A 20201-nucleotide genomic window follows, 5' to 3' on the forward strand; every position below is an offset into this window, starting at 1 on the left:
AACATCAAGTCGGCAACCAAGAAACGGACTCGTGATGTGGGTTGTGGGTTGTTGTTCAGGGCATATATGTTTTTCCTTGCGCTAGTGATGCAGTTTAACGTTGTTGAAATAAATGCCAGCAGTTCTCGTGTGAAAGTGGATTTGGCGGGGATCAGTCAATGGAGTTGGTATGATGATCAATGTGATGTGGGGGCGAATAAAGAAGGTTTATTGGCCTCCAGTTGCCCCAGGCCGCAGGTAATTGCTTTGTCATGTGCTGGGATTTTATCAAAAAAGCGCGCTGTACGGAAAAATGAGTTTGCAATACTTCGAATAATGTTCGTAGTGATTTATAACGAGCCTATGATTGCAGTGTGGTTTAAGTGGAGTTGCTCCCGTCTAGCTGCCGTGTGGGTCTCGGAGGTCGACTCCGAACCAAGACTGCTGACCTGGTCGGCGTTACCCCCACCTCTGGTTGCGAGCGCAGCTCTTTGTGTTCGCTCAAGGCCGTTTGGACGGGCGTTGGCGTCTCAACTGATTGTGGTGCGCGAGTTGTTTTGGAGCATTAAATGCATACAGCCAGCGGCGCTGTTCAGCGCCCCCGGCCAAGGTCGATCAAGGCTGGCGCCACGGCTTCCAGACAGCGGGCTTCCGGCCTCGGAATGTTTATCTACGTCGGGTCTGCCTGGGGGGAGTGGGCCGGAGGCATTTGATGGGGCCGGGGGAGGTTGGCTCGAAAGGTCGTCACGACCTCGGCGAGGGGCATGTCAGCATGGGCTTCCTGGGGGCGTTTTTGCTGCGTAGTGCTGCTGTGCTTCTCATTTTGCTGCTCCACTCGCTCGCATCGACACATTATATGATGTGGTGTGCTATTATACTTCGCTATTTTTCATTTTATTTTCATGATTGTTATACCGAAGTCCTTATAATGCTTCTTATATTGGTGGTCATTTAATAATCATACTTTTAGGAGGGAGGAGTGTGGTGTAGTCTGCGGGCCCACGGGGAGTGGCATGATGATGATGCATGATGGGCGTGATGATTGGAGGAGTGGTCTTGGTGGTTATCGTATCTGCAAGGGATATAGGGTGTGCGCGCCGTCTGAGGCGTCGTAGTAATACTGGAGTCGCCCGGCTCGTGAGTGTGCTGAATACGGAATAAAGGGGAGCCGCCGGGCAGAGTACGCCCGCGCTCGCATTTGTACAACACAACACAGCTTGGCTCGACTGTGCTTCCGCTCGTGTCTGCCTGCTAAGCATCTCTCACTTCAGTACAGTACAATCACCACCGTCGCCACAACTGCCAACTTCTCCTCACCACAACCAACAACATCTCCTCACCACTGTCACCACAACAAACATCATCTCCTCACCTTCATCTCCACAAACGCCGCCATCTTTTTGCCAGCAATGGCATTCCACGGACGAACGGCATCTCCGCCGACAGGCGCGGGGACTCCCTCGTTGGGGCGGGAGCCGATGATTTCCACAACGTCCGCTCTCTCCACGTTTGGCGACGAGATCGGATCAAAACACCAAAAGGGGCGGAGCCAGCGGGGGTGAAAGGTCGAAGGTGGGAGATCAAACTCACCCCCCGGAGCCTATAAAAAAGGCACGCTGGAACGCCAAGCGGGCAGTCTGTCTGGAGTCGAGCTGGAGTCAGGGTGGAAAGCGCCAAGGCTCGAGTCCAGTGGAGGGCAGTCGGGGTCGTTGGAGCGCAACCAAGCCTGCAGTACCGTGCCGAACTGTTGGTCGGCGGAGGCAACTGGAGAGAAGTCGCCAGCCGGCCCTGAGACGGTCCGAGCAACGCTGAGGAGTGGGCGGGCTCTTAAAAGAGCATCAACTCTTAAAAGAGCAAAGGCCCGTTTGTTCCTCTGAGGCGTCGTCGGATAGGTCCGATTGACCAGGCCGCACGGCAAGGCCCGGACCAACCGAGTCGCGGTTACACCAGCTCCCGTGTTGACGGAACATCGAGGGTTGCCCAGCGAGTCACCACGAGGGTGGCAGGTAACCAGCATGGTCTCACGGAGCTCCTTTGGTCTCCAAAGCTCCGCGAACATTAAAGGCCTACGGGTCCTGTTCTGCCCTTTCCTTTCCTGGGGTTTTCTTTGTATGAAAGTTGTGGCGCCATGTCCGCTAAGTCGAATTGTGGTTAAGTGATTGTGTACATAATAAATAGATACGGCTGTAGGTCTTTGTTTGCTCGTGTCTTGTCCCTACCACCTTCATTGCATACATGCTTGTATATCTGCATTGCTTCATTGACTGCATACGTGACAAATAAATGTCCTTGTTTGAATGTTCACCTGCTCGTTGCGTCCCCTTCCTCCATTGAGCTGCTGTAATTACGTACGGAATATTCGCTGGCTTTTAAATAGCCGATAAAGTAATCGGATCCGACGGGGCTTGGCGATATACAACCGCTCGGCAAATCGCAAATGGAACAAGCTGCTTAAGAACGGCTCGTTTTCGTGTAGGCTCCGTTGTGGTGTAAATCCCCGGCATTTCTGTCTGCGCGCATACTTAGGTAAATCGACAATTCGGCAATCGGACCCTGTCGCGCGTGGACAGAAGAGTTGGCTGATTTACGGTGTGGTTAAAAACACACCTGGATCTCGGCGTTGATCCAAAAGCTGCGACTGGCATTGCCCGTCTGCGATTAGTTAAATGCGGTCGTCTGCACGCCGAACGGAGTGGCGAGATCCACGACACTGTTGTCAAGGAGTGGGATACAAACTCTCCCGCCTCCAAACCAAATTAACGGAACCGGATCAAGGGTATGTGAGGCGACCCACCGGTTCCATCAAATTCCAGGCGTATAAATTTTTTTATTACCGATACGCAAGATGGCAGCGCAAGGCGAGCAGGCGCAGGGTGGTTTAGGAATGTGTTTTGATGTAGGATCCATGGCCCGGGACGGTTCTTTTTATTATAACCCCACCACTAATTGTAGTCAGTGGGGCGCTCACCCTCATATACTGAGCATGAACTTTGCCGGCCAACAAACTCAAAGTCGCAAAATAGTGGCGCGGCCGCACCTCAGCGCAACACGGAGCGGGCTGCTATTAATAGCACAATGAATGGCATAATACAAGGTGGGGGCTCCCAACCAACGATTCAAACCACGTGGTCATGGCAGGTGAGGCAGGCAAACATTGACGGGCTTCGGGCACAATTGGAGGAAGAATGGAAAAAGAAGCTCGAAGAGGAAAAACGGAAACACAATTTGGAGTTGGAACAACTGAAGTGAGAGGTAAGAATGGGCAATCAGGACAGAAAACGCCTCGAACTGATGATAAAAATGAAAGAGGATCGCCTGGAATACCTAAATAAATACAGGAGGGAAATGGACGAAGAGAGGGAGGAAGCATGCAAAAGTGGTGAGGAGGTGAGAGAGGAATTAAGAAAAAAAAACTTCTGAGATTCGGAAACATCAAAACAAAGAGACGGAATTGCAAAAAGAGCTGAGGATGTTGAGAGAGGAAAGAAAGAGAATGGAGAATGAAACGTTAAGGAACCACACTGTGCAGATCGAAGAGTTAGAAGCCAAAGCAAGGTTGGAGTGTGTGGAGATAAGAAAGGGATTAGAAAAAAAGCTTCTGAGTTACGGAAACACCAAAACAAAGAGATGGGATTACAAAACGAGCTGAGGATGTTGAGAGAGGAAAGAAAGAGAACGGAGAAAGAAATGCTAAGGAACCACACTGTGCAGATCGACCAGTAAGAAGCCAAGGCCAGATAAAAGAATGAGATGCAAGAAAGAGTAATGATAGTGGGGCAGATTAAGTCAGTATCCCACAAGAATCTTTCAGTTGATGGTACAAGCTCCAAATTTGGTATACATGTGCTCCAGGACCCATTCTCTCAGAAAAGTACGTTACCCACGTTGAAAAACAAAATGGCCGCCATTTTTCAAGATGGCCGTCTCATAAAATAGGAAAAAGGGTTTTCAGTGCTAAACGTCTATAAATAGGAACATGCTATTGATCCAAATGTTAAATAGATTGTATTTTGACTGGAGAAATATATTTTGGCACTAATATTCGAAAATGGTTTCCAGTTTTCAAGATGGTGGCCATTGCATGACTTAAAATCAGTACTTTTGTAGCTTTCTTACAAATTATCACAGATATTGCTGGGCAACATCTGTGATCATGTATTGAGGTGATGCGGTCAAGCTCTATTACATTATGTGAATAAGAGTGATGTTAAAGCACAACCAGGGCACACTGGTGACATCACTGCTGTGAGACTCAGCATGGGGTTGTGTCGGCTTATAGTGTACTACTTGTAGCTGGAGTTTACTAACCTCAACTGTAGTTTGTAGTATACTTGAGTGTCCCAAATGATATCTAATAAGCCCCTGTATATATTTCAGCTAGAAGTATAGCTAGTTGTAGTATTACACTATTAGATAGCCGTGCCTGAATTGAGAGGATGTGCCAGCGTGGGAGAGCCGAGCCAAGGGTAACGGGGCTTCAGTTACCCAGAAGGTATACAGATCGCACGGGACTTAAATGGCACTGGATGAACGATCGGGCTAGGTGTAGGGCATTTGTATGTATGAACCAAGTTGTATCCCATATCTCAATGTTTTTATGTATTTTGTACGGTTAGGTGGTAAAAGGATAAACCCTCGGCCTTAACCTGTTCAATATGTCCACTAATAATCCGTTGAGTTGTACTCCTGAAACTGACTGGAGGAAGTGTTGCCTCTGTCAGACTGATACAAAAGAAGAGTTGAAGTCTCCCCCAACCCATTATGAGTGTAGTTCTGATGGTTATTCCATGATAGCAAAAAACCTACCACAATTTCAGGCAATCCACCAGTTACCGATCAAGTTAGACCCATCCAGATTGGATGAAGGAGGTGGTATTGAGGATACACTGAGGCGAAATAGTGCCAAGTACCACCAAAATTGTCGCAAAATGTTTGACAGCTATAAACTTGAGCGTGCCACTAAAAGAGCAGCTGAAATTCAAAATGATCCAGGAGAAGGGCACTCAAAAATGCGAAGAACTAGCATGGAAGTGCAACGGTGTTTCCTATGTGAAAAGATACAACCAAAGTCAAAGTTGCGACAAGCCATGACCATGCAGCGAAATGAGAGGCTTAATGAATGTGCTCGCAATCTTAATGATGGCAAGCTTTTGGCTGTCTTGAGCGGTGGAGATGTGGTTGCCCTGGAACTGAAATACCACTAATCTTGCTTAACAGCTCTGTATCATAGATAGAGGGCACACGTTGCAGCCAAGAACAAAGAAAAAGTCCAGTCATCCCAAGAAAAGGAAGTCTTCCCTTTGGTGTTCTCTGAACTTCTTACCTATGTCATTGAGACAAGAAACAGCAGTGATGGGCCTGTTTCGTTGCGACTTGCAAACTTGGTGAGTCTTTACAAGGAAAGACTTGAACAATTTGGAACAGATATACCTGATGTGAACTCTACCAGACTGAAAGAAAAGCTTTTGGCAGAGATACCTGCGTTGGAAACCTACAAGGATGGACGTGATGTTTATCTGACATTCAAGAGGATGTAGGTCCTGTCATGTCAGAAGCATCAACCTACTCTGATGCCATCATTCTCGCCAAAGCTGCCAAGATATTGCGTAGGCACATGCTTGATCACAAATGTAAATATGAGGGCAATCTTCGTGAGACTTCAGTATACGATTCATTACCTCCAGCTTTGCTCCAATTTGTCTGCATGATTGAGCATGGAGCAGACATAAAGTCTCAACTGAGGTTTGGAGCAACGACAACTGACCTGGCGATGGCTCAGCTCCTTAAATACAACTGCTTTGCCAAATACAAAGAAGGTGCTGCCACACACAGGCATTCCAGAGACAGAGAAACCCCATTTCCGGTCGACATAGGGATGTCTGTTCATGCTAAGACAAGAAAGAGACACCGAGTAGAAATGCTCCATGACCATGGTCTCAGTATTCCATATGATCGAGTACTCGACATAGCTCAGCTGGGAGATGCAGCTGTAGCCAGATATGTAGAGGAATGTGTGGTTTGTCCTCCCAAACTGAGGAAAGGTCTTTTCAGCACATCTGCGATGGATAACCGCCCATAATCCCTCTTCCACAACGGCGACCACATCATTCCATGGAACCAGCATATCCATCTTTCAACATACAACATCAGAAAATCAAGGAGAAGTACAGGAACCAATTCTAATTAAGAATACCAAAGTAAAGAAAGTCTCAGAAATCCCCGACTCATGTATAAATGTCTATCCTGCGTTCTTCACAACAAAGAACCCTTCCCCTCCCAAAGGCAAAGTTACATATGAATCTCTGCCAAATCTCCCCCTAACCAATAGTCCGGCAGATATGTGAAAAAAAATGTGCCTTTAGTGATACAAGCATGAAATTTGGCACACTGCTAGGGCAGTATCTTACAAATATTTTTGGATATAGGGACATTCCAGATTCTTCCCAGAGCCAAAATGGCGGCCATTTTACAAAACAGCCCATTTTGTGTTGTACAAGGAGGATACATGTGGATACAACTATATTTAAGAAGCATACCAGTGGTTTTATTTACCTAAATATAGATTCTAGCAAATAAGAAATAGCAAATAAAGGTGACAAAGCATGAATAAACCATTTATTTGGTCATTTTTGGTGCATTTTTGCACTTTTGGATGGTTTTCTACAACAAACTCTTCAAAAAACTGTTATCAAGCACCATGGAATGACTGTTGTTCATTTAACACTCTTGAACTCAGAGGAAGTGCTTCTGTTTGATCCTAACATCAACTTACAGAGTCAAAATTATACAGTGGAACCTCTAGATCCAGGTAACAGAGTCTACTATGATGCATGGATACATGTGTACATGTTACATAATTATCATCTGTGATCTCTCTTGTCCCAGTTCTACTCTCTTGTACACTCCCCACCACAGTGACATAGAGCTGTGCACTGGAGTGCAGCCTTGACACACTTGCACTGTCCTCTGCATCCCTTTTTGCAGCCACACCTTAGTAGTTGCCAACATGCCTCAGTTGCCTCTGGGAGGGTTTCCAGTATATGTCCCAACCATTATCGGTGTGAACCCACCCCCAGTCACTGGGCGATGGGAGCTCTAGTGTGGACACCATCATCTGGCCCCAACAGTGCTCCATCTGGCTTGTGCTACTCCATGTCCAGAAAATATGTCATGATCCGGTGCTTGAGTTTGGTCGAGTGAACACGTCCAGTCAAGACAGTTCCAAGCTGTTTCAGCCGGTTGTTGTACAGACTTGTTAGGTCTGCCAGCTTGAACACTGGTGCCACAAGAGCGTCCATGCAGGCATCATCGATGTAGGACACCAGTTCTCCGAGAGCTATGCCATGATTGATATCATCCTGGTCATCCAAGGTTCTCTTTGTGTCCCTTGCTTTGTTATAGAGGGAAACCAGACACTTCACATGATACAGGGCATCTTGCGCCATCATATCTCCAGCACTCAGTTTAGCAATAAGTGGCTTTCTTCTAGTTTCAGAGCACATTTCCTGACTCGTCTGTCCAGGTCAAAGGTAGAAGCTTTGCGCAAAGACTCGTTACCTGCTGGCTTGTCACAAAAGGAACACGTGTCGAGCAGTGACTCTGTGCGGTCCACACTATGACGGGTATACTTTCGTGTCACGCCTTCGGTATCCCCACTGGTTGTTTTCCTCTTCTCTGCCCGAATCAATTGAGTTTTGTTGTATTGTAGTCTGCACGAATCATGCCACTTAGCCCTGTGGTGCTGGAAGGTGGACTCAATACCCTCACCATCGTCCAAGCGGGACATGTCGAGAGATTTTGGCAAGCAGTCGATCTCACTGAACCTGAGGAGGTTGTCTGCCAGAGTCTGGTATCCAGACCCTCCTGTGCTTCGCTTGGAGTCAGCTGGACAATGAAGAGGCTCAGTGGTGTCCATCTGACACAGCACACATAGGTTCCAGTCTGTCTGGTTAATTGATGTGATAGATCTACTTGGCCCTCACTGCTGGGGGTCTAATAGTTTGAAATGCTTGGCCATTGTCTTGAACCACCACCAATCAGTCGCTGTAAAATTGGGAAGAACCACCACCAAGCAGGGGATTAGTCTTTGGGTACACTACAGTGGAGTTATCACCTGAAAACAGAATAGCAGAGTTAAAATGTTTTCAACTACGAACCCCAGCCCAGAGGAGATGCATATATACACAATGGCGATCTTGGGTGATTGTCACTCGATGTCCCCAATAGGCCACCATACATTATTTCTTTGCGCTGGACAGGACCATGTTAAACCCAAATCAATATGAACACACCATTGTAGTTTGAACATTTCTATTATGCAATCATGAAAATTAATACAGTGAGTACATCAATATCGATTTCGCAAATTTATGCATTTAATCGCGACATTGCCAGCTACCAGTATGTAATTAATAATGGAAATATTCATGGAGTCTAAGTTCCTTTCACCAAATTTGATTTTTGATCTATTTATATTTCCAGAAACAATATTCAGGTAACATTTACATGCATGATCATATTGCAGAGCTCTTGTTCCAGCCATGCATTATTGCGATGGTAAACTGTTATCTGTGTCCCTCATAGACCACCGTAGATGCATTTTTTAGTCAAATATGAAGTAGATAATGAAGCATGTGCATACTAGTTGATAATAATCACATTATACTCACTACATTGTGTGGTGGAGTCTGCGGGCCTATGGGGAAGGGCATGGTGATGTTGCATGGTGGGCGTGATGATGGGAGGAGTGGCCGTGGGGGTCGGCAAGGGATATGAGGTGTGCGCGCCGCCTGAGGCGTCGTAGTAATGCTGGAGTCGGCCGGCTCGTGAGTGTACCGAGTACGGAATAAAGGGGAGCCGCGGGCACAGTACGCCCGCGCTCGCACTCGTGCAACACAGCCCGGCTCGACTGTTCCTCCGCTTCGTGTCTGCCTGCTAAGCATCTCCCATTTCAGTACAGTACAGTTGGCGAACGAGGATCTGCGGATCAGCGTGTGTAAGGGCGGTTCCAAGCTACGGAGCCAAGGGTCTCACGGAGCATGGCGGAAGGTCGCGGCACGGCACACGGACGTGTACCCGTGTTCGGGGGAGATGAGTTCGAGTTGTTTTCTGAACAGTTAGGTTGCTACTTTCAGGTGAATGATGTAGAGGATGAAGAGAAACGCAAGGCGATCTTGCTCGCCTCGCTATCAACGGAGCACTACCGCCTGCTGAGTGATTTGGTGGCTCCAAATAGACCCAGTGATGATGTGCTATCCTTTCAGGACATCGTGGCGAAAATGAAGACCCACTTGGCGCCGGAGAAGTCGTTACATCTCGCGCGGTTCCAGTTCGATCATCTCGCTAAGGGTGGCGAGGAGCGCGTTGCGGACTTCGTGGCACGAGTGAAGCATTCGGCTGTGCCTTGCAAATTCACGGCAGAGGAGCGTCCGACAAGGCTCAGAGATCGTTTTATTTCTGGTCTGCGAGACGCAAAGATGGTAGCGGCTATCCTGCGATTAACCGACATCACATTCAACTCGGCGGTCGTGACTGCTTCGTCTGTCGAGCAGACGCTCACGGATGTCCGTGCCATTGCTGGCCAGGACGCAATGAGTAGCTCCAGCTGGAGCATGGCGGCTAATCCCGAAGTCCACGCGGTAACCGCACAAGTGCCGCGAGTCACGCAGCCCGGAGTCCGAGCGGTGGCTCAAGTGCCGCAGGTCGCACGCGCGCCTGGCGGTGCGGGACGAGGGGCACCGCAGCACGGTCGCACCGGGAGCGAGGGGGCACCGCAGCACGGTCGCGCCTGGAGCGAGGGGGCACCGCAGCACGGTCGCACCTGGAGCGAAGGGACTTTCCGCGGCTGCTGGGGGTGTGGGGGTCCGCACCTGCGACAAATGTGCCCGTATAAGAACACCGTGTGTTTGCATTGTCACAAGGTGGGACATTTGAAGCGTGTGTGTCGGATGGCGGGGGCCTCCGTTGGGGTCTTGGATGACGAGGTGCGAGAGGACCCCAGTGACCTGGAGATCGGCCTGCAACCGGGGCCTGACAATGCCGGCGAGCCAGAGCGGGAGATGCAACCACGGTTGAGTCTGTTTTCCGTTGGTTCGGAGATGACGACGCCTTTCACGGTTGAGGTCGAAGTGAATGGCCAACCGACTGTGTTTTGCGTGGATACCGGGGCGGCAGTGTCGGTCATGGATGAGCGGGCGGCTCGTGGTCTTCGCGGTATTCGCCTGGTCAAGACGGCCTTGTCATTATACACGTACACCGGTGAGGCGATTGCACCGCTTGTGAGGGCCGACGTCTCAGTGCGCTACCGAGATTGTCGCGCCCAGCTCTCGGTGTTCGTTGTACGAGGGGAGGGGCCCCCCCTGTTGGGTCGAGACTGGCTGGCGCACCTCGGACTGGGTCTCCGGTTCGTACCTCCAGATGTGCCAGTACTCTCTTCGAGGCCTTCGTCGAGTACCGAGGGTGAGGCTCTGGCAGGCGGTGAGAGCCGTATCAGCTCTCGCGATGAGTTCCCGCGCTTCGCTCGCGATGAGTTCCCGCGCTGTGGCAGGGTTCGTGAGGCAATGCGCGTCGGTGTGGTGCAGGCAGCTTCGACAGGTGACGGTGAGCCCGTGGCGTTAGAGGGAGTCGCGAGTCACAACATTGAGTCGACAACCAAGAAGCGGACTCGTGATGCGGGTTGTGGGTTGTTGTTCATGGCATATGTGCTTTTCCTTGCTCTAGTGATGCAGTTTAACGTTGTTGAAATAAATGCCAGCAGTTCTCGTGTAAAAGTGGATGTGGCGGATATCAGTCAATGGGAGTTGGATTATGATCAATGTGATGTAGGGGCTTCAGGGGCGGTGGTGGCGAATAAAAAGGTTGAGTTGGCCGTCCACTGTCCCGGGCCGCAGGTAATTGCTTTGTCATGTGCTGGGATTTTATCAAAAAACCGCGCTGTACGGAAAAATGAATTTGCGATGCTTCGAATATTATTCGTAATGATTTATAACGAGCCTATGATTGCAGTGTGGTTTAAGTGGAGTTGCTCCCGTCTAGCGGCCGTGTGGGTCTCGGAGATCGACTCGGAACCAAGACTGGTGCCCTGGTCGGCGATACCCCCACCTCTGATTGCGAGCGCAACTCTCTGTGTTCGCTCAAGGCCGTTGGGACGGGCGTTGGCGTCTCAACTGATTGTGGTGCGTGAGTTGTTTTGGCGCATTAAATGCATGCAGCCAGCGGCGCTGTTCAGTGCCCCCGGCCAAGGTCTAAGGCTGGCGCCACGACTTCCAGATAGCGGGCTGCCGGCCTCGGGATGTTTATCTACGTCGGGTCTGCCTGGGGGGAGTGGGCCGGAGGCGTTTGATGGGGCCGGAGGAGGTTGGCTCGAAAGGTCGTTACGACCTTGGCGAGGGTCATGTCAGCGTGGGCCGCCTGGGGGCGTTTTTGCTGCGTAATGCTGCTGTGCTTCTCATTTTGCTGCTTCATATCGGTAACGCGGTCAGACCTGACCTTTGCTGCTCCACTCGCTCGCATCGACACATTATATGATGTGGTGTGCTATTATACTTTGCTATTTTCATTTTATTTCCATGATTATTATACGAAGTCCTTCGTGTTCTGCATGCTTCTTATAATGGTAATCAGTTAATAATCATAGTTTTAGGGGGGAGGAGTGTGGTGGAGTCTGCGGGCCTATGGGGAAGGGCATGGTGATGTTGCATGGTGGGCGTGATGATGGGAGGAGTGGCCGTGGGGGTCGGCAAGGGATATGAGGTGTGCGCGCCGCCTGAGGCGTCGTAGTAATGCTGGAGTCGGCCGGCTCGTGAGTGTACCGAGTACGGAATAAAGGGGAGCCGCGGGCACAGTACGCCCGCGCTCGCACTCGTGCAACACAGCCCGGCTCGACTGTTCCTCCGCTTCGTGTCTGCCTGCTAAGCATCTCCCATTTCAGTACAGTACACATTGTGTTTTGCACCAAGCACATATGACTTTGCTGACCTTGTAGGCAGAATTTGTTATTCGTGGCAGCCATTTTGTAAAATGGCCACCATTTTGACCCTAGGGGTAATCTGGAATGTCCCTATATCCAAAATGTTTCCTAAGGGTATGCTATAACTGTGTACCAAATTTCATGCTTGTATCATCAAAGGCACAAAACTACCAGAATATTTCACATATCTGCCGGACTACAATGAATATGAGTGGTTGCAGAAGTTCAGCCTCACACAAGAAGTACATGACAATGTTAACATCACTTGGTCAGCCCATCATGCAGAGAAAAAGAGAGGTCTTGCATTTGAAGTGAGTATTACAGCACTTCTGCCCCTCCTTCGTGATGAAGCTCACTCAGTTGCCACTGTAAAGCACTCCAAGAACAAAGTCAGGGATACTATTGCACACCTCAACCCAGGACAGGTCCCTGTGATAACCGCAGACCAGCCTATTTATGCACTTACCAAACAAGTCCAGAGGCACTGGCCTGACCTGTATGGTGAGGATAAATTTGTTGTCATGTTTGGGGGCCTCCACATAGAGATGGCTGCTTTAAGGTCTCTTGGAACCCTACTTCAAAGCAGTGGGTGGACAGGTGCTCTTGTGAAGTCTGGGGTGGCTTCTTCTGGAATGGCAGAGTCCTTTCTTTCTGCCTCAAGTGTCACAAGAACACACCATATGCACCAAGTTACAGCGTGTTGCCTCAACATGCTCCAAAAGGAAGCATATGAGCATCAATGTGTAGAAGAGAATGAAGAAGCTCTGGATTTTGATGACTGGTGTGAGAAACACAGAAAAGAGAGTCCTCAATTTCAATTCTGGGATCTTGTGTTGTCAATGGAATTGGTGACGTTCTCGTTGGTCAGGTCTTTCAGGGAGGCCAACTTCTTTTTTGTATTGCGAAGCACTGGCTGCTCTAATCCCCTTGTTCTTTGCAAACAACAATGTGAACTATGCCAGATGGCTTCCCATCCATCTTAGAGACATGGTCACTTTGGAACACACTCACCCTGAGGTCTTTAATGTATTTCAACTGGGAAATTTTGTGGTACACAAGACTAACAGGGAGTTTTCTGGCTTGGCCATTGACCAAGCACATGAACAGGCCAATGCAGTAGTGAAAGGTGATGGTCGTGCCATTGGGCTTACTGAGGATCCAGCTGCACTGAGTAGGTGGATGGTACCTGGACCAGAAGTTAGCGTGCTTATATCACAGTATGAGTTGGCGTCACTGGCCAAAGTGGCAAATGAAGATATCACGCACCATGAGCAAACCAGCCTATCTCAGAAATCCTTCTCTGACAAGGTCCAGAAATTGTTTGGTGAAATGAAGGATCTGGGCAATCCTTTTCAGGAACAATCAAAAGACCTGCTCACATTGGACTCAAAAACCATCGTGCATCCCAGTACTGCTGAACTTGTAAGGACTCACCTTGAGAAAGGTAAAGTTGCCTTCCGAGAATTTTTCAATGGTCTGGGTGACGGAGCTTCCTTCTATAAGCCCATCAAAAAGAACAAAACAGACTTCTTTCGCCAAGAGGCAGCTGCAACTTCTGGCGACCTGAAGCAGGCAGGTACTCAAAGATGATTGCCGTCTGTTCTCGCAACTCTTTATATTCTGCCAAGCACGAGAGTGTGACCTGCTTGAGATTTTCCAACATGAAAACCAGTCTTTCCCTGCGGCACTGAGTGACAGTGGGAAACTCCACACTGGTCAGAAGTCGCAACTTGCAAAAATTCTGGAAGCTACAGTTACTCCTCCCAACACTAGACCAGGATGTGATGCTGTTATCATTGATGGGTCCTCTCTTGTGTATTCATTGCCGCCAAAGACATCAAAGACCTTTGAGGAATATGCTGTCCGAGATGTGGTTCCAAAGATTCAGATGTACTCATCGAATTTCGCGAGGACAGACATAGTATTTGATGTTTATTGGACTTCCAGCCTGAAGGCTGAAACAAGTTCAAAGAGAGGCAAAGGGGATCGACGCCGAGTGATGGAGAAAACCAAGCTGCCACCTAACTGGAAAAGTTTCCTGAGAGACAACAACAACAACAACAAGACAGAGCTCTTTGGGTTCCTTGCTGATAAGATTGTGACGATGTGTCCTGACAATGTCGTTGTTGTGACCAAAGGAGATCAAGCTCCTTCCAAAAGATCCATCAGTCTTGATGGCTTAAGTCCTTGCAACCACGAGGAAGCCGACTCCAGAGTCTTCACTCATGCTCTTCATGCAGCCAAGCAACAGATGACGTCTATGTTGATTAAAGCATGTAACACAGATGTTCTCGTTGTTGCAGTCAGTGTTTTTGCTACCCTCCAAGACGCAGGCATGGAAATGCTGTGGGTTGAATTTGGCCAGGGTCAGTTCATTAAGTGGTTGCCAATTCATGACATGGTGGCGAATCTTGGCCCAGACAAATCCAGTGGCATGCTGTTCTTTCACGCCTTCACTGGCTGTGATATTCTGTCAGCTTTTCATGGAAAAAGCAAAAAAACTGCATGGCAGGCATGGGAGGTTTACCCTCAAGTGACTCCCGTCTTCAAGAAGTTAAGTCAGTACCCACCAGTCGTGGAAATGCAGACTACAACGTTCTTGAGAAGTTTGTCATCACCATGTATGACAAGAACAGCACTATGGACAAAGTTGATGAGGCAAGATTGGACTTGTTCGCTCGGAAGCAAGGTCTTATGATGCCATTCCACCGACAAGTGCAGCTCTCATACAGCATGTCAAATGGTCTGCCTACCAAGCAGGCTGCATATTGGGCTAGGCAACAGTGTGCAAAATGCAAACTGAAATCCCTGCTAACTGGGGGTGGCAGAAAGATGGTGAGGTCTGGCAAGTCTTTTGGACGACCCTTCCACCCATTGCCCAGAGTTGTCAGCAGTTAACAAAATGTGGCTGCAAGACGGAATACCGAGGGCGATGTAAATGCTATCGCTTCAGTCTCAAGTGTACACAGTTGTGTGCATGCAAATGTGAGGACGAAATGATTGACAAATCCACCACATGAATCAAAAGATAATAATTTCCTGCTGTATATGCTATATTATTCTTCATTTTTTTTCTTTTTGCAAAATGTAGCGCGAAAAGAGCCTGTCGTCATTTAATTCCGGCCATATCATCTTAGTTTTCAATAATTACGGTTTTGTAAGTGCAGAAATGGATTTTCCTAACTCAAAAACATATATTTCGATGCATAGAACGTTAAAATAGCATTATTCCATCAAAATTTAGCTCAAACACAAATTCAAACCACTTCAAATGGCGGCCATCCTGAAAAATGCCGGCCATTTTGTTTTTCAATGTGGGTAACATACTTTTCTGAGAGAATAGGTCCTGGAGCACATGTATACCAAATATGGTGCTTGTACCACCAAGTGAAAGATTATTTCAGTAATCTGCTGCACTATGAAGGAAATGACGAGATTGGAGACCGAGGAACAAGAGAGACAGTGGGCTAAGAAACAAAAAGAACAAGGAATGAAACAAAAAGAAAGACAAGAACAACTGAAAAAGAAAGCAAGGTTGAAGTACGCGGAGATAGTGAAGGAACAACGAATGAAACAGGAAAAGGAGATCGGCCAATTGAAGGAAACTATGAGATTGGAGAATGAAGAGCATGAGAGACAGTGGAAGAGGAAACAAAAAGAGGGACAAGAACGACTAAAGGAGAGAGCAAGGTTGAAGTACGCGGAGATCGTGAAAGAACGACGAAAGAAACGGGAAAAGGAGATCGGCCAATTGAAAGAAACGATGAGAATGGAGAATGAAGAACATGAGAGACGGTGGGGTAGAAAACAAAAACAATATGAGTTCGAAATTAACCAACTCAAGGAAAGAGCAAAGTTGGAGTCCACAGAGATGGAAAAGCTCTGGAAAGATAATGAACAACTAAAGGGACTCAGAGAGGAAGAACGACTCAAATGGGAAGGAAAATGGAGCCAAGAAGAAACGGAAATAATAAACGACGTGACGGAATTAACAGAGACACAAAGGGAGACGCAGGAATTAAAAGAAATAACAGAGACACGGGAGATAGAGGGTGGATTAAAAGAAATTAAAGAAGAGCACACACACATGGAGTTAGTGAGGGACAATGGGGGTGAGCTGGCAGAATGTCCCGTGACCTGGTGCGAGCAGCAGGATAGCTTCCTTCAGGAACGAGGGGAGGGAATATGCCCACTTGAAGCGGATCACGACCAGGTGGGTCCGGTCGTGCCGAACGAGTTAGAGGGGGCGAGTGCTGTGGACGGGTACACGCGGAGCTTGAGGGGTATGGAGGCCCCGGGAGCGCTTGTAGTGGCGCGAATCCCCAGTGTGATTGTCCCGGTGTGTGTGGTTAAAGGTGTGAGTGTGGCAAAATGCGTGATTGAAATGGCGGGCATGAGTAAAATGGCATGCGTGAGTGAAAGGGCGTATGTGAGAGAAACAGAGTGTGTGAGGTCGCTGTATGTAAGGGAGATGACGGTCGGTATGCGGGAACACGCAACCGTGTGCCCGAGTGAGAGTGCCGTGGTGAGGTGTGTGAGCGTCAAAGCACGCAGGAGTGCGTGCGTGGAATTGCGATGACGACGGTGCCAGACGAGGGACAAAGGCCGAGTAGCGGCCGTAGCCGTTTCGGTGACTGTGCCGGATTCGCACGGCAGCGCGCGGGGTCCGTGCTGTGCTTCGCACGAGGCCGCCGCGTGCGTGCCTGCGCGAGTGAAATCAGGTCCGGAAACGCATGCGGTGGATGTTAGCACCGAGCACCATTCAACGAGCACCGTGCGGTCACGATCTCCGCGGGACGGATGAAAGGAGCGGCAGCAGCAACAAGGGTGCGAAGGGGCATCTCCCGCCCAAAACTCCCGCCAAGATCTCCCGCCCAAAACGCCCGCGCAAATATCTCCCGCCCGAATCTTCCTTCCCTCGTCGTACGACGCATGGAGAAGAAAACCAACAACGCCTGTGGGGTTTTCCCGCCATTTTTCCCCGCACTTGGTGAGAAAGGGGGAGGGGGTGGCGCTTCCTCTCCCGATTGGCGGATGTGCGGTGTGACGCGACCGGGGGAGAGGAAAGCCCCCTTCGTGGCATTTTCCGGAAGCGTCTCGAAGGAAGGAGGAGCCAAGAACGGGGCGGAGCCCGACCCTACAAAAGGCGTGGGCGTGGAGAGTCCCGGTTCCCTTGTCGCTGAAGGAGAATTGTCGAGAGTTGTGGAGAGTCGCTGGTCGGTTGTCGGTAGTCGCTGCTCGGTGTTCGGTTGTTGGTGGTCGGTTGTCCCTGAAGGAGAATTGTCGAGAGTTGTTGGAGAGTCGCTGTTCCCTTGTCCCTGAATGAGAATTGTCGAGAGTTGTTGGAGAGTCCTTGCTCTTGGTTCGTTCGTTCGGAGGAAGAGGTTGAGGTTCTGTTCGTTCGTTCGTTTGGGTCTGGTCGTGGTCGAGTGAAGGTCGCCGAATTGGCGCAGGTCGTCGAATTGCCACGGGTCATCGAACCTGGTCCCTGGTGATTGTTCCTGTCGGCCGGACGACACGTGCAGGCACGAGGCACGAGCCCAGTGGACCACGCCGGAGGGACTCGAAGTTGCGGTCGCCAAAGGCTGAACGACGCTCTCAGGGAAGTCGCGACTTCCTTTTCTTTTGGGGTTTTGTGTAAATGTCTGTGGGTGGCGCCAGTCGTGAGAAGTAGAACTGTTATAAGTGTTGCCATGTGAATTGCATTATTCGGTTGTAGATCTGCGTGTGTCTCTTCGCTTGCTTTTATTGTGTTTTCTTGCTTTACTGTAATATACGTGCCTTCTGTGCTTCCGTGAATAAATGTGCTTGTCCGATTGTTCCCCGTTTTGCTTCGTCTTTTCCTTTTATTGAATCTCCATCTTGCATCACGTAAGGGATTGGTAGCGGGTTTAAAACGCACGCTAAATTATCTGAACCGTCAAGGTCGACGATAACTCCGCTCGGTTATCCCTGTAGCACGGAACGAGCCGCTTAAGCGGTTCGTGTCTGGAGTCGACCTGTGGCGTGGTACAACTCCTCGGTACGCTACCCGCGCGGGTACTTAGGTAAATCGACCATTCGGCGATCGGACCCTATTTCGCACGGGTAGAATGCGGACCGAGTTGTGGTGATGTTAAACCCCCACCTGTGACTAGCTCTCGGCGTTGTTCCGAGAGGGTCACGACTGAATTGCACATTTGGTGGGCGAAGCGGCCGCTATTGGTTACACGCGGTCGTTCGCACGCTGGCGGGGCGCGAATTCGCAACAATACTGTATATTGAATACCCCTGCTCCTCTCGCCAAAGAGCTGCCAAAGGCAACCACGAAAAGCTACACAAGGAAAGCCCTCTGCCGTTTCAAACTCTCTCCAGATTCTTCTGCAGCTGCAGACATTCACAAGTAGTATATACATGAGAATTCCAATGTTACACACCCCCTCAGCTCACCGGACTGGTTTGAATCACTGATTGGTGAGTTATCAGTGACAGTAGAAACAAGAACTCGCATAAGTGCATATTTTGACGATTTTTGAAGACCCCCCGGTGATAGACACACAATACACATAAAGGAACCCAAGTGTAGTTATCTGTCATATGTTGTGAAGCTAAAATCCTGCCACCCCCCCCACACCCCAACCACCACTCATACCAGTGGAAAGGGAATATGCATTGTGCTTGTGTGGGATTCAAACACTATTGTGACCCCTTTCTTCTTAATCTCTCACCATCTGTTGCACATTCACAGCATATTCAAACACACTTTGCAACATGCATACACCATAAAACACACTTTGCAACACACAAATCAAGGCAAAACAGTGCAGTCAAGCATCACAAATCCAGCGATCTACCAAGGACAGTGGCTCAACATCCACCAGAAAGGACTGTGCTCCGCTGGGCTAAGGAAGCTTATCGAATCCCAATTGCAATGCCAAAAGCAACTTCAAGGCAGATACCACATTGTGGACAAGGGCAGCACAGGGAAACCTGTGTGAAGCCAATGAATATCGCCTGGATACAGGGCGGGCTAATGTAGAGACGAGCGCAGGGATACAGGGCGGGCCAATGCGAAGGCGAGCCAATGTGGAGATGAGCGCAATGTGGATACAGCTATGGAGGATTCCAAGGACAGCAAGACAAAACTTCCAAAACAGCAAGGGAGCACTAGAGAGTGCAGGGAGGGGATTGCTCAGTCCTCAAATCACACCTCTCCTTGAGCTTTATAAGTCTGGAAATTTGAGCAGAGTGGAATTGTTGGCATGCCCGAGACCTGAGACAAGCAAGCTGGTGACCAGAGGGCTGGTGGAGGGTGCATGCAAGTGAGGTTCTGAGCCGGGAATAGAGCCAGCCCACGGAGAATTCCCAGACATGCTGGCCATTACACACCGATTCACGCTACCTTTCTCTGGCTTTCCATACTTCTACTTCATTCCTTTTGAATGCATAGAGCATCAAACAGGTCTTGCTTACTGATTCGCACCTCATCTAAGCCACGTGCATCCACCATTTGTACCTCTCCCGACACGTCACACCACACACTCTACCCTCCTATTCTTTATTCCCCAACCCTCACTTTTGTTGGGGGCAATGTAAGCCCACCAGCTTGCATTCGGTGAGCGAGAGGTCGCAAACCCACCTCAAACGTCTTTCTCTTCTCTCTGTCCCTCTTCCTTATCTCGTTTCCCCGGATGACCAGGGCGCTTGCGTTGTATAAACTGTGATGAAGTGATTGCATAAGACTGGGCTTCTGTGCTGGAGTTAAGAACTTTTCTTCTGTGACATTGCTTGTAAATACATGTTTCTTGTCAATATAACAAACAGTTTTTCAAACTGTCTGATCGTCAGTTTCCATTGGTTGGAACATTGTGTGAGTACGAGTTGGGAGTTCAACCTCGAGCCAACGTTCCACTTACGGTATCACTTGGCCATTTAATTGATAACAGTGGAGTGCTGAGAGCACGGCACTCTATCTGGGAAGGAGGGGAGGGGAATGGGGGGGGGGGGAGGGTGATTTACTTGAAAGGTAAAGTGGAGTTAGACGTTGGACCGTGCCTGAATTAAACGTCTTTGACGGTGTTGGTGGCTGCTTAGCATTATCCACAGTTCGTCGGCCGGAGAGTGGGTTTGACAATTTTCCCCCATGATCCCTACTGCCTCAAATCCACAACACACACACACACACACACACACACACACACACACACACACACACCCACACACACACACACACACACACACACACACACACATACACACACACACACACACACAC

At 49.2% G+C, this 20201-nt stretch overlaps 1 protein-coding gene across 23 annotated transcripts in view; it reads right to left on the reverse strand.

The window, feature by feature from the left end:
• LOC147012859 (disks large homolog 1-like) overlaps window positions 1–20201 on the reverse strand; it is a 295559-nt gene that overhangs the window by 87452 nt on the left and 187906 nt on the right. The window lies entirely within an intron of this gene.

This window comes from Eptatretus burgeri, chromosome 14 (assembly GCF_056783735.1).
Source record: "Eptatretus burgeri isolate ZD-2024b chromosome 14, Ebu_testis_v1, whole genome shotgun sequence".
In the NCBI taxonomy this organism is placed as follows: domain Eukaryota; kingdom Metazoa; phylum Chordata; class Myxini; order Myxiniformes; family Myxinidae; genus Eptatretus; species Eptatretus burgeri.